Genomic DNA, 12,627 nt, shown 5'->3' with positions numbered 1-12,627 from the left:
TCGCGCTGCCTTGTTCGTTTGAAGCCCCCTCATCTCCTCCATCCCCTCTCCGGTTCTCTTCGGAGTCGGAGGCAGCTTACAGGGAGTCTGGTATCATTTCCGGATTCATCTTAACTCTCCAGAGGAGAAAAGAGACAGAAGGTCAGCAGTCTCAAAAATAGAGCAGAGCCTGCTCTCTCTCCTCTGGGTACGCCCTGTAGGAGCTCAGAATAGTCATCTGGTGCTGTCTGCAACGGAAACAACACCTGACGAGCTCCTAACATCATCTTTTCACATCTCTACCGTTTCCATTATGACTGGGAGGTTCATTGTGAACCCTCACTGATGCACTTTCTGTGGGAGGCCCATCACACATACCGGGGTACCTGCTTGTATCGACTGACCTACTTCTTCGCAGCACATTGTGCTTGCATTAGATGTGTAAATTTGGTGGGCTGCACCTCTATGTGGTTCTTTGCAGCTGCCTTGTGAGAGGCTGGCCCGTGTCGGACAGGGGGGAGAGAGGACAAGCTGCCACCGCTGCTGCGTCTTTAAAAATTCCCTCCAAGCTGCTTTTCAGATTACCAGCACTGCAAACTAGGTAATCGCTCCTCAGCACGAAAGGGCTTATATACCAACTGCAAAGTACGCACAATTCATTTCCAAGCGCCACCTCACCCTGCTTGCTACTTTAATCGGATTCTTGTTTTTGCTGTTTTGTTCTCACTATTGTGTGAGTGGGTGCTGTTGTTTACCACTCCTTCTTGTTTGAATGCACAGCACTTGTGCTTATGGCCGGTGCTTTTGACTGTGGGGCTGTGTGGTAGGCTGTGTGTGTGTGTGTTTGCGTGACTGATCATTTCAAGCCTTCTCACCTTTTTCTTGGTGGCAGGTGGCGTCAGTCTGGTGTTACAGTCTTGAGTATAAACCAGAGATACATGACGAAGGGAAACATGCAAAGAGATTAGAATCAGTTGTAATATGGTGCAGTTTTGGCCATAATAAAACCTTTTTATGATATTATTATTTAGATCACATAGCAACTGAGATTATCGCTAATAAAATGGCAGAAGCAATGGCTAAATTTTATAATTTTCCTATGTTTTACACCTCTGCCCTTTGGCTTCTCTGTGGAGCTGTAGTAACAACAGGTCAGTGGAAGAACCTAGACCTGTTTTATAATCAAAAAAGACATGGAAATCTCCCTGTGTACAATATGCAAGAGGTAAAAATTATGACCAAATGCTTAGTAACAACTAAAAAACAATAAACAACCATATCAAATCAATTCCAGATCAGGTGCAGACCACTTATAATTATATTATTTTTCTGCTTCTTTGGTGTTTTCTTTCCCCTATTCATAGCAACCATGGAAACGTAGTGATGATAGTGCTGGTGGTGGTGGTGGCAAACCACCAAACAGGGGAGAGCTGCACCAGAGATCAACGCAAGGGGGTTTGTCTTGGCTCTGGTAACTGGTGCAGCGATGGAAAGAGTTAGCCAGTGAATGGCGGGGAGGCAGGCAACACATCGTCCTTCCAGAGCCAAGACAAGTTCGTCAACATCCCCCCCTGCAATGTTTTGCAAGAGGGAGGAGTGCGAAATAACTGTGATCTGAGGTTCCACATGCAGAGCCAGTTCCTGCTTCTTAAACTAGTAACTTTCTTGCTAAATCAAGAAGATAATTGTCCTTTTATTATTAAAATCCCACTAAGTGCAATCAGCGCCTCCCGTCAAGGATTGGATGGAACAATTGAGGCAGAGCCATCAGACGCTCTCTAAGAGCGGTACTGTAGTTGAAACCAAGGGAAGAATCTACCTGGAATAGTGTCGGGGATTACGTTGCAATCAATATGGTTAGAATCTAATGTCCGGTTGTCTTAAAGCTGCAGCAGCAGCAGCAGCAGCAGCAGCAGCAGCAGAAGCAGCAACTTAGTATGTTTTTAAAAAAGCCCTGGAAAAAGTGAGTTATTGTAGAGTTCTGGCAGATAAGTTGTGTGTTCTGGTGACAACACCCCCTTCCTCCAATGTTCCTTTCTCAGCTCATATGCTTCCCATCAAGCAGAATGGTCTACATGACGTCAGTGTGTGTGTGTGTGTGTGTGTGTGTGTGTGGATGCATGGGGAATTGCAGGGAAACCAGTTCTGCTTTCCAGATGTGAGAAGAAAGGAGGGAAATGGGGAGAACATAGCGGACAAAGGAGTGTGTGACGACGAAAACCGGACTAGCAGCGACGTAAAGGGTCGCGCTGATCTCAGTTCGAGTCTGTCATGTGGTCGGTGATGCTCGTCGGGGACGAGGTGGATTCCCTATCACCTTTTCTGATGCTAAACCATCTGCTTGCAGATGATATATTACCCAACAGCAAGGCCTGACACCATCCTCAAACCACAGTTTCCTCATTTGCTCGCACTGCAAAGGAATCCATTTGCTAAACACTACTATTGTTTTGTTTTTCCTCTGCGTACCCTTGGCCTTGAATATTCTGGCCTCCACACCTCCTCCTCTACAACAAACTCCGTTCTCAGAAGCCACAACAGCTTCTTTCTAAGGTCCTCAGTCGCCCGTACCCGAGTGGGCTGAACCTCTGGCTGCCCTGGACGCAACCCAAACTCTCTGTCTGCCTGTTATTCAACCTGACCCCTTCCTGACCTCTGCGTGGCCTCGGTCCTTTGGCCGTTAAAGCCCAGAGACATAAAGACGGGGCTGTGACTTCTGGTCATTAAAGGACATTTGGCGCAATTAAGCCCTCAAGTGTCCCTCCCTTGATTACTTCTCAAGATAGTGTTTGTAGAGGCTGCATTCTAAAGGCCAGACGTGGTCGCCCCCCCTGCCCCCAACACCACCCCCTTTCTTCTTCTTTTCTATTTTTACAGTGGTCCAGACCGTAAAGTCAGTCAAGAGGTGGCATTGGCTGCTCCGTAGGGAGGTCATGAAGGGTCGCGAACCTTCTGTGACACCTAGAAATGAGCCCTCTGAGGCCAGACTGTCGAATACACGTCTTTATCAATTGGTGTGATTAGGGCTCCTAATAAGGAACAAGCCCAACTGTGAAGCCCCTCAAGAACCCCGCTACAAGGCTTCACAAGTGACTGGATTCTGCAGGATGAACGTCCTCTCTGTACAAATTCAGATCTGGACGATGCAAAAACTTGGCAACCCGTCCACAGGACCAGTTTCCAAGGTTACTGTGACGCTTCTTATGATAAGAAGAGCAGCCACCAAGGTCTTTGCACTAGGTTTTTACCCTCAGAAGTGAACACTGTGGACCGGAAATCAAATGGGGCAGTAGGGGGTGGGGGCAAAGTGTAAACAACAAGCTGTGCTTCCTCAGGTGACTCGACTGGAGTGACGTGTCTCTGTGGTTGGAGCCTTGTTGTCTTAGACTTTACGTTTATATGGCTCCAGGGTCAACTGGTCACTGTTTTACAGGGGTGGAGGCGAGTTCACAGGCAGCCCAGGCCCCTCTCATGCCATCTGGCAGCCATAAAGACAGTCCAGTAAGCCTGACTTTTGCACTGCTTAATGGGGCTCTCTCTGGGGGTGAGCTTAGGTGGAAGAGGGGGCGTAGGGCTTCTGTTTTGCCCCTCGCTCCCCACCTTTCAGTCAAGGACTGTAGCTTATTTTCACCTCAGAACAGGATAAGGTCAGATGTTAGCCTTTGACACATGTTTGATTTGTTTCACCTTGCAGTTTGTAGACCATTCCTTTTCTTTGTGTACGCTTGGGGGGGAAGGCTTTGCAGCAAGAAGTGCTAACTGTTGGCACTAAGAGCTGCAACAATTGTCAGCGGGTTGTCAAGCGCAACTGACCTAAGCATCTTCACAGTGGTAGTAACCTGCCAAATGTCCTGCCCTTCTTCATGACTTATTGATTTCTCGCAGCAGAGTGCACGCTGAAGGTTACATGGAGGGTGTTGCTGCAATATCCAATACACATCCAGTTTCTCTTTTTTTTACCCTGGGCAATGTCAGCGGACGAGCGCGAGGAGCTGCCGCATGGGAAAGAAGCAGGCGCTCTCTTGCATCTTCTTCTGATTCTCTGACACTTCCTAAGCCTTCCACACTGGTCTCAGTGGCCTCACAGACATGTCAGATAAGAGAGTGAGAAAGGAAACATGTGAGCATTCTCAGCACCACCAGAACTAGACAAGGCAGGAATAACAGCCGGGACAGTGGAAAGGTCACAGATAATTGAAATGGTTCCCCAATCCGACATGTATTCTTAACCTCAAACACCAAGGGAATCTTTGCTGAAGTAGTGCCTGAGGAAAATACTGCCGGAATGCCTCATTCAGAGCATTTAAGATCTGCGCATTAAAAAAAAAAAAAAAAGTATGTGCAATAAATTAGTCTGCAGGGTTCTTCGAATACAATTTTCCTGCAACTGGAATTCAAAATTCCTCCAAGCAGAACAAATTTGACTAGTCAGAATTGATAAGACGCCTACAGAGGAGCTGACTGTAGTTAGCGGCCTGTTAAAGAGGGAGGCCCCGGGAGGAGAAAAGCTTGAGGACAGTGCTTTTGTCCCAATTACACCTAATCCCTTTAGTCGCAGAGAAAGTGGGGACCCCCTGCTAGCCTGCTCTGAGCACACAGAGTGAGCTATGTGGAGAGGAGAACCAAGTAAATGAGGGGCAGGCAAAACCTCAGCACCCCCCCAGGAGAAGGGAAAGTCAAGAATTATCATCTGTCTTTTGTCTCTGCGATTCATCTGCCTTTTCAGATGAAAACTTGCCACTTCTCAGCCGGGGCTTGAAATATGTTAAGCAGAGAGACATTAGCCAGACCAATCCTGTTATGAGCATCAAGCGCTGGGGAAGTGAGTTGGGGCTACAGGAGGGAGAAGGAGGGAGGGGGGGCTGCAATCTTCTTAAGTGATTAATCAGCATGTGAAAGTGAGACCTACTGAGGGATTTCTCCATTCCAAAATTAACTACCTTCATTGTGCTATTGTTTTTTCCCCCTCTACGCACATATTTACATCAAACTGTAAAAGAAAAACATTTCACGTTTCGTCTGGACGTGAAACAGGTTTTAGTTTTAGTCAGTTGTATTTCATATTTTTCACTTCCCATATTGAATAAAAAGAGATTTCCATTTTTCATTATAATAAAGCAGGTCTAGATTCTAATATAATAAAATCTAAGTATAAAATCAAAGCCCCAGCCCACAGATGAATGCACAGCCCGTATTCAGATAGTGAGCCTTAAAACCAGCCGTCAGGACTTCAGTCACTTTATGATGTCACAGCTAAGCAATCCCCTCCCACCTGGACCCGCCATCCAACTGTGCAGGATTTTCAAGGACTTGAAGTCTGCCAGAAGTTCAGAGAGAAGCCAGAGTTAGGAGATGTAAAACTATATCAAAAGGGTATTTGTTATTTAACAGCACATATCGTGTCATATCATATCGAATATCAGACCTTTAAAAAAAAAACACTGAAAAACAATAACAAAACAAAAAAAAAACAGCACTGACGACGGTGACTTAAATCATTATTAGCATGGGGAGAGTGGTTTGTCAACTGGCATCATTATGCAAACTGTGGGGTTGCAGGAGTAGGCAATTAGCAGGGCCCGGGTGTGAAAAACAAACACATTTGGTGAAGTTTCACCCTTATTACCTCATTAGGTTGGTGCAATGAAGACGTTTTTTTTTTTTTTTCCTTTGCCCACAGGCCTGTGGCTACAGAGAGAGTAATGTCAGCGGGGGCTGTGTGAGACAGAAACCCAGAGCGGAAGAATATAGAGAAGTAGAATGGGGCAGATTGTGCTGAGGGTCAGAGAGGAGATACAGTCATGGTAGATTTAGTCGTGTGTGTGTGTGTGTGTGTGTTGTGGTTTGGATGTTCGTAGCCGGTCTGTGTGTGGGAGCCTGTGCTCTTTGTGCATGATTAATCACTGGTGCTCACAAGAGTGGGTATCTGCATGTGTGGGTATGCGTAGGGATGGACGGGGATCTTTCTGCTGTGATTTGATCTACCTGGCCATTATAATAAGGTAGTCACATTAAAAGATTGACAGAAGGCAACTTGAAGCTTCCACACACGCACACACCAACACTTCCAGAGTTGGGGGTCCCCCCCATTGTCCCTACACCCCGACCCCACCCCGTACCCCTTACTGCCTTGCCTTTTTATAGGAAGAGATGGGGCAGCGGGGTCTTTTTTATGAGCTGCTGTTCGCAAAGCAATTACTGTGCTTTAATGAGGCTGTCTGGAATTTCACAGGCCCCCTCTGCTGTGTCATTTAAGCCAAGTGCAGGAAAAATATAAAACCACCACTGAGAGAGGAAACCGCCTAACTGGAGATGGAAGGATGAAAAGGAAGGGGAGAAAAATAAAAAGGGAAAAAGATCACCTTCCACAGTGGTGTTTGTGCACTGATTAGCAGAAACTAAAATAAACTGTCCGTAGCAGAGTGATGAACGATGTTTCAGTTGCTTCATACGAGAAGATCAGATATATTTTTCATGTCATGGCTGCCCTGAACGGGGCCCCAGACCTGAAGAGGTGATGTTGAACAACGACTGTGAAGACGATCTGACTAACGTGTCTCTCTTCTCTTCTCCTTTCCATGGCTCCGTGCTGCTGTTCCCCGCCGCTGCTCTTCATCTACAGGTGAGTGTCGCTGTCTGTAGCTCTTCACATTCTCCCACTCTCTCTCATTTCACTCACAACACTGTGTCAGATGTAGCAGCCGCTGTTCACTCTCACCTCCGTAACACACTCTCTCCCTCGCACATGCCTTTCACACGACGATAGCTTTACACCGCGGGGCCGCAGTAAAACACAACGCCGTCTGTCCACGTTCGTCATGTTACATGTGCTGCATAATTGTGATTTTATGGTGGCAGCAGCAGCAGCAGCAGCTCCACTCACCTACATGCAGCCTCGCTTTGTAAAGTGAGATTTCATCTGGTAGTTTTTTTTTTTAAAGAGGGAGGAACTGCAACATTGGTGGGGGGGGGCGGGGGGGGGTGCGGTAGTGAAACCCCCAGCGTAGACCAACATGGGTTTAACCAAAATGGCCGCCTACCACAGGGCCTCTGTGAGATGGAGCAGGGTGTAACCACATGTTTCTGCTATCTTCCACGTAGCAGCGGTGCACGCTGTGACCTACTAACTGTTAACTGTGTGCACACAACAAGGCTTTGCTTTGTTCAACCCCATATCTCAGACTTTTTTCTTTTTTTTTTCTCTCTCTCTTCTGTGCCCGCCACCGTCGCTCAGTGAAGTATCAACCTGCTCCACGGAGCTCCTCAAAGCCACAGACCTCTGCAGGGTTGCCAGCTCTGCCAATTGTTACGTAACCGCTTTTGTAATTTCATGCTTTGCCTTCCTTCTATTTTAGCTTCCAATGACCATCTCTTTTAAAGGAAAAACAAAAAAAAAAAAAGTTGAGGGTTTAAGGTTGACTCTCGGCCTTTGGAAACATTGGTTTTGTCTTCGTCTTCGCTGTGTAACAGATGGAGTTTGTCCTGTTCGCATTTGCTGAAAAGGCTTCACATGTTTCAGGACGCACATTTGTCCTGCATTAAAATCATTGCGAGACGCTGCCGTGGTGGGAACGTTGTTGTTTGCTGTCGGTTGTGCAGGAGACGCAGCCAAACACCTCCAGGGGGAAGCGCAGGTAGATGTGTGTGTGTGTGTGTGTGTGTGTGTGTGTGTGTGTGTGTGTGTGTGTGTGTGTGTGTGTTGTCCAAGTGAATGAAGCCAGTGCAACGCCCTGCTGGATGATGTCATGTTGCGTTGCTGCTAAAAGTCAAACCAGGTTCAACTTCAGGCCAAGTGACGCAACGGTGCAGAGTTTCAAAGGCTGAGCGCCGCTTTCTCGTGACGAGGAAGACTGTGGATGATGTGGATGATGATGATGATGATGATGATGATGATGGTGATGATGATGATGATGGTGATGATGGTGATGATGATGATGATGCGCTGGTTCCTTCTGTAAATGGATCTGATTAGTCACTCGACTTCCAGAGAACGCGTCTGCTCGCGGTCAGAGGTCAGGGTCTGGGTCTGCGGCTCTTCAGATTCCAAATAAACATGATGAGCAAAGCCACCAGACACCTTCGTACTCCACTTCCACTGCATGTGTGTGTGTGTGTGTGTGTGTTTGGAGGATCGCGAGGGCTATCCCAGGACAGGGGTGAGAGGTCATTGTCTTTTGCCGCGGATCAGAGGGGAAAGAGAGATTAGACGCTGATGAGAAATAAGACGAAGCCGAGTGGCAGTTGGAGCCGTGATTTAGCTCTACCCTCTTTCTAAATGAGTTTTGATTGTTATTGGAAAACTTTGACAGATGATGATGTTTAATAAGCGGACCAGAGCTTTAACAATAACAAATAGCACCACAGACACATTAGTAGGAGGACACGGCTGCTGAGGTCAGCTTAACCAAAGACTGAAGAGAAAGAAATGATGGTTAATGATAGCGCTGGGTGTTGGAGGTTGGCAGGGTGTACAGTTAGTATCGATGCAGACACTTGTAGAGTAAACAGAACCGCAAGTCTCCATCCATCACACTCGGGTCTTGAATGCCCCACAGAGAGCCACGACATGAAGTGATCATGTGACTCACATGACCAGCTGCAGGCAAACTGGTGTCGACAAGTTCAAACCACACGCTCCAAACCACTTTGTTTTGACTTGAAAGTAACCCATTCAGGTTGCAGCGTTAAAGATATTTATTGGATAGAAACCCAATAAATATTAGTAAGTCATATTTATCAAGTTATTATCAAAATCCTCGGAGCCTCCACCAGACAGCGGGCGTCTGGGTCGGTGATGTTACTACGTCCCGGCGCAGACTCGTCGGGAGCAGAGAGAGGAAGAAGAAGAGGAGGGAAACCGTGTGCGTGCGCGGCAGACGTGTGCGTGCGTGTGTGGCGGGCGGCACGCCCTTGCAGGTTTCTCTATCACTCAGCTTCCATTAATTTTTAATTGCTTCCTCCGCCTGGCACACAGCTCCACTTTTCACTCAGCGAGCAGAAAGAGGGAGGAAGGACTCCTCGGCAGAGGAGAGGGGAAGGAGAGATGGAGAAGGGGGGGAGGAGGGAGGAGGGGAGACAGAGTGAGAGGGGAGGAGAGGACAAGAGAGGAAATGGTGGAGAAAACTGCTTCCGTGAGCCAGATCTGGCTCCACCAGAACCTCAGAGCCTCGTTTTCACTTAACCTGCTTCCTCCTGCGTTTCCTTCCTTCTTTACTTCTTCCCTCCCTCCTCTCCTCCTTCTTTATTCATCCATCCCTGAGCCTTTCCTCTCAGCCACTGTACCCCAGCCCCGCAATCTCCTTCATCACTGTTGGTGAATAAATGAAAAGCAGAGGAAGCCCAAAGCCTTTGATGGGAGAAACAGTGGAGTTTCAGCACGCTCGACACTTCCACTGTCTCCCTCTCCATCAGCCCCCCCCCCCCCCCACCCTTTCAGCCTTCCCCTCCCTCCCTCTCTAAATTAAACATCAAAGGGAGAGCCCTCCACTAGGTGCTCTCGCTCGCCCGCACCGCCAGCGATGCCACGGCCTCTTCTTTTCCTTTTTTTTCCCTTCCTTGTTTGAAAGTCGCGGAACGTATTTCACACCCAATCTAACCCTCTTCTGCTGCTTCTGCTGCTGCTGCCTACTCCTACTGGAGAGCTCTCTTGAGTTTTCAAGTGTATGAGTGGGGGTGGGAGGGGATGGGTGGTGGTGGTGGTGGTGCTGAGGCTTGGAGGTACAAAGACCTGAGGAGAGAGATAGAGAGAGAGAGAGGGAGCATGTGAGGGATCTAATGAAAGCGTGGATTGTGGATTGATCACTTGTGCCGGTGGTTAAAAGTGGTCAGTATCTTCCCGACACACTTATCTGACTTTGGTTTATTTCATTAATAGGCTGAACTGACCCTTTAAAGCCCCGGGACTCTAAAAAAAAAGAAGAGGTGAAACATTTGGATGCAGTTCACTGTGAGGGACAGAATAATGAAGTGGTGCAGGTTAACAAGAGCAGCATCGATCAGGTTGATAAAATATCTGTTTCCTATTGTGCATTCACAGATGATATTGGAGCTTTAATTAAAGCCTGTTTATTGGCAGTGAATATCTGGAGGACACACACACACACACACCCCTGTTTCTAGTTTGCGGGATGTACTAATTAAACTGGCGAGAGAGGGAGGAAGAGGAGTTGTGCAGCTCAGAGAGAGAGAGGGAGAGGGAGAGAATTAGGCCCCGTCCAGACGAATTCGTTTTTTTTGAATCCGGATAAATACTTTATCGGATTGGCCTCGCGTCCACACGGATTCGGCGTTTTCAGGGGGTGAAAACGGTATTTTTTGAAAACGGGTCCCAGAGTGGGAAAATTTGAAAACGCCGCCCCAGCGCATCCGTCTGGACGGCCAATACGGACTTTTTCAGAAACGATGATGTCATGATGCCCCCCGCCGCTCTACCTGTAACCTGAGACACACACACACACACACTGACACACACCGCTGCAGCAGCTGCTGCACACTGACAGTCTATGCACGTAACAACAACAACGGCCGACTAACGTCGCGTCGCTCAGACGCTGCGGCTGAATCACGGCTGTTTAATCATCACTGATCATCATATTTACTCTGACACGACTCCCTGTCAACATTTAATCCATGTTTGAGTTTGAATACAGCGGGGAACTTCTTCTTCTATTGAATTACAGCGGGGACCCCGTCTTCTTCAGCTGTCTTAAGTGTTTATGTGTGGCAGGCAGCGCTGCAGCGACACACACACTCCACACACACGCCTGCAGTATGCAGGTACTACAGCGTTTTGGGTCGTTTTCACTGGATCAGTGTGGACGCAGATATTTTTGAAAACGATGCCGTGTTTACGGAGATTTTTTTCAAAACGATTAAGAAAAAGATCGGATTCAGTGAAGCCGCGTTTTCGTGTGGATGGGGCCTTAGTGCAGCAGAGAGAGGGAGGGAGGGAGGGAGGGAGGGAGGAGGATGGAACAGCTGCAGTCTGGGCCTACAGCCTCCTGGCTAGACTGCTAAAAGTTATTATTGAGCTCCGGACCAGACTCCCTCCAACATCCATCCATCCATCCATGCTGCTTTTCAACTTAACATTTGATCTGATAAGGACATAGCAACAGTTTGACTGTTATTTCCTCTGAGGTCCACCTGGTTCCTCATATCCAAGACCCCGGTCCCTGACAGATTTCACACAGATTTCAGTGTATCAGTGTCAGCCTCAGATCCAGGCTGTTTGATTTGAAAGTTCATTTACATTGAGCCTGTGGGGGGTTTTCTGTGATTTTCTTTCAGATCAGGGCAAAAATGTGAAATTGTAAAGACTGATTTTAGGGTTTTCAACCACCGGGTACCAAACCCAGTCTCCACTGCCCCCCCCCCTCCCCAAATAAACCCCGACTTCCACCTGCAAGTATCAGGCTTTTGTAAGCAAAGGAAAAAGGGACACTTGTCATTTGTGCCTGGGTCAGATGACTCCGCAGTAGACTGGTGTGCACATCTGGAACCTGCACAGCACAATGCTGTTAAACCAGAGACAGACAGCCACCACGCTGAAAGACAGAGCTGCAGCCTTGAAATAAAATTTCAAAATCACACCATCACTGCTCACATGGAGTCTCTGACACATCCAGGAGCTCCATCGCTGGGGTAACAGCCCGTCTCTCCCTCTCTGCTCTGTAACCACATGTGATGACATTGCTCCTCACAGTTGTGCATGTCTACTCCGACTAGAGAGACAAACTCGTCTGACGGCGTTAAAAGTGTTTATCGCCTTTTTTTTTTTGTTAGTGGATGTACCCACATCCCAAAACCTAGAAAATCCATTTGCATCTCTAAAGCACATGGGAAATAGAAGAAACTCGAGTTTACTGTGCCCACAGTGGCTGCTGTGCTGCAAACATCACATACATGTCAGTGTCTGTGATCCAAATGTTGTCTGGAGATTTATTTTTCAGTTTGAGAGAAAACTAAACCAAAGATGTAAATTTAGTTTTGACGATTCCCACATTAAAAAGATGCTAAAAACTGCTGCAGAATATCCACCACCTACAGGTTCAGTCCCAAAATAAGAGTCAGCTCCAGCTTTCAGAGAGTTACTAGAGGAGAGGTGGAGTGGAGAGGATGAAAGAAAGACGAGGGGAGGGCAGGAGGAGGAGGAGGGGGAGAGACTGCTGGCTGGTTGCCATGCCCTCTCAGTGTGACCTTCCTCGTAAATAGCTCATACGACTCCCCCCCCCCCCCCCCCCATACCCTTCTTGTTCCGATGGGAGGAAGATAGAGAAAGCTGAGATGGATGTAAGCGCCGCAACAAGCCCCTGTTTTATTTCTTCCAGTCTCCATTTTTATAACAAGAAAGCCAGGTGTAGCAGACACACCGACACACTGACCCCCCCTCAATCATCCAGCGCTGCTGGGAAGATGAAAAGCAGCAGCAGCAGAAGAAGAAGAAACTACATTTGCCAAAACCGGTTGGGTTTTGTCACAGAGGACAGTGCGCACAGTGAACTATCGCTCAAGCCACTTCCCAGCTCTGATTAAAATATATGACATTTCTAAGGTCACAAGACCGAGGACATCTTCCAGAGCTCATTTGACTGTTAAATAGAGCAGTGTTGCAATTAACTATTCCATAAATTAGTTTGCCAAATTAAA

The 12,627-nt window shown here is 47.6% G+C and overlaps 1 protein-coding gene across 1 annotated transcript in view; it reads left to right on the top strand.

The window, feature by feature from the left end:
• The window catches only part of LOC310988801 (ski oncogene-like), a 75,727-nt gene that overhangs the window by 24,641 nt on the left and 38,459 nt on the right, over nucleotides 1-12,627 (top strand). The gene's annotated exons all lie outside the window — the stretch shown is intronic.

The sequence above is a fragment of the Trachurus trachurus genome, assembly GCF_905171665.1.
Source record: "Trachurus trachurus genome assembly, chromosome: 7".
Classification (NCBI taxonomy): domain Eukaryota; kingdom Metazoa; phylum Chordata; class Actinopteri; order Carangiformes; family Carangidae; genus Trachurus; species Trachurus trachurus.
The sequence above is the reverse complement of the archived record's forward strand: the minus strand, read 5'-3'. Positions and strand labels throughout refer to the sequence as shown.